Raw genomic sequence first — 2,577 nt, forward strand, 5'->3', positions numbered from 1 at the left:
TTAAGGCACCAGAACACAGACACCTCCAACACCCATAATGTTCCCTTCGGCTCTTCTGCTGAAGAATGTGGCCCTCACGATGACAGGTTGCATTGGGAGCTTTCCCTTCTCCAGAACTCTGTGGTAGCCTGATCGCACAACAGTGATGGGAGCAGCTCCAGGCTTGGTTTTAGCTGCATTGAACCATGTCTGCTCGATGACCAACATCCACAATCTATCCAGGTTGACAGTTGGGCAGAAGCTCTGGTTCCTCTTCAGGTGGTAATGCCACCAACATTCCCTGAGTAACCTGGGTGACATTTGTGGAAGTTCATCCTGAGGTGATGCATGCCTCCAGCGTTCTTGTGGTCTCCTGGTTGCTCGAGGTGTTTTCCTGATGCTTCCATGGCCGTGCCTCAGGTGGCCCCGGAGTTTCCAGGTCTTCCTCAGTCTGGATGACATGCCAGTGGCAGAAAGGAAGGAGGCTCCTTAGACCTTTTATAAGTTGCAATTAAAATACTTTTTATAGCCTTTATAAGCCACATTCACAGATCTCAAAGCCCACTTTTAAGATCGTTGCAACGCACTTAACCTTTCATATCCTTGAAGTTACATACACTTTACAGTTTTTTCCATCCAATTATTCACCACAAGACACAGGTGGTTGGTTCCTGAGAGCAGTCATTGTAAAACAACTTCCTTTACATAAACGAATAGTAAAAAGTTACATTGAGATCTTTGGTGGGAGTTTTTCTCTTCTTAGAATCTGTTAACAATGTGATCACTGTCTAGACCCAGTAGCAACTCTAGGAAAGTGTCCATGATTTTTACACATGCAGAGAACTGAGAAGCACCTGAAGCCTGTGCTGTTGCTCCCTGAGAAACTGACAAAGCTCTCCCTAGTCCACACCATCAGAGATCTGAGAAGGATGAATCTCTCCTGAGAAAACAGGAAGTACAGACCAAGCAGCTTCCAAATCTATTTAAAATGACAGATGTGGCCGGGGCAGAGGCAGGCAGGTCTCTGAGTTCAAGGCCAGCCTGGTCTACAGAGTGAGTCCCAGGACAGCCAGGGCTACACAGAGAAATGCTGTCTTGTAAAACAAAAACAAAACAAAACAAAACAAAACAACAACAACAAAAAAGGCAGATGTGTCCGTTACCTAGACAACCACTGAAGGCTCCACTGTGGTAGTCTGGATTGAATTGGGGACAGAGGACCCAGGGTAGTATCACTCTTCCCTGCCTGGTCCAGAAGGTCCAAAGACTCTCCATTGGAGGAGGACCCTGGGGAATCAGCCTACTTTGTCTAAGCAAAGCAAGACAATCAACTCCCCAGTTGTCCACAGTTTCTACAGGATCCTGGTGAAAGGCAGATTTCACCCAGTAGGTCTGGCTTTGTCACATTTAAAGCAAAATCAAGATGGAATTCTTCTCTAGCCCATCATCACCTGTGAAGACCTGGGGTTGTCTCTAGTAGCTGAGGGTCTCTGTCTGTCATAGTAAGCTTTTCCATCATTTTAAATGCCATATTCAGCAGATCTCTGAAAAGTTTTGAGGACTGTTAGCTGCTAAGGATAGCTACACTGAACAAACTTTCCTTGTTTCTAGTAACTTGTTTTAGGCTTAACTTAGGAAACACATACAGGAGGCTAATAAACCTTGTTCCTGATTTTAACTTGCCTGTGTTAATTGTCCTCCACAGTTTACAGTGAGTCAGTAACTTACATAAGATTAAGATTTTGTAAATTTATCTCTGTTAAGTTTGAGCCTTAGTAAGTTGAGTTGAAATTCCTTTATCATCTAAATTAACCATAAATGCCTTAAACTTTAGTCCATAGGAGACTGGTAGTTTTTATAGTTTACCATTACACAACACCACAGATTTTGTATGACTCAGTTTCTCTAAATAGCTAAAGCTTAGCAAGGTGAGCAAGGACAACAAAGCTACATGAACATCACTGTGAAGCTGAGTAGGCCTTAGAAATATAGAACTGGGCTGGTGAGGTGGCTCAGTGGGTAAGAGCACTCGACTGCTCTTCCGAAGGTCCAGAGTTCAAATCCCAGCAACCACATGGTGGCTCACAACCATCCGTAACAAGATCTGGTGCCCTCTTCTGGAGTGTCTGAAGACAGCTACAGTGTACTTACATATAATAAATAAATAAATCTTAAAAAAAAAAAAAGAAATATAGAACTTAGTAATCAGTATATCTTACTTATCAAATATACTTGCTGGTGAGATAGCTCAGAGGTGAAGAGCACCAGTGGCTCTTCCAGGGGATCCAGGTTCAAATCCCAGCAACCACACTTCAGCTCACAATGGTCTGTAATTTTAGTTCCAGGGATCTGACACAATAACCTATATATGAATGTATATAATGCTCACATGCTCATAACATAAGATTTTAGAATAAAATTCAGACCTTATTCCTCAATCGTGTGTTGTACTTATCTATATTTTACAGCACCCATGTGCTGAGCACTTAGCAAAGACCCAGGAGGATAGACTTACATCTTATATCAGCTACTGCTAATATAAGTAGATCTTTATAACCTTAAATTTTTATCATCACATATACTATATTCTAAACCTAA

The 2,577-nt window shown here is 42.3% G+C and overlaps 1 pseudogene; it reads right to left on the reverse strand.

The window, feature by feature from the left end:
- On the reverse strand, positions 1-441 carry LOC115029739 (large ribosomal subunit protein uL15 pseudogene; annotated as a pseudogene).
- Positions 442-2,577: the final 2,136 nt, after the last annotated feature.

This window comes from Mus caroli, unplaced genomic scaffold, assembly GCF_978045245.1.
Source record: "Mus caroli unplaced genomic scaffold, Mus_caroli_1 scaffold_18, whole genome shotgun sequence".
NCBI classification, from domain to species: Eukaryota; Metazoa; Chordata; class Mammalia; order Rodentia; family Muridae; genus Mus; species Mus caroli.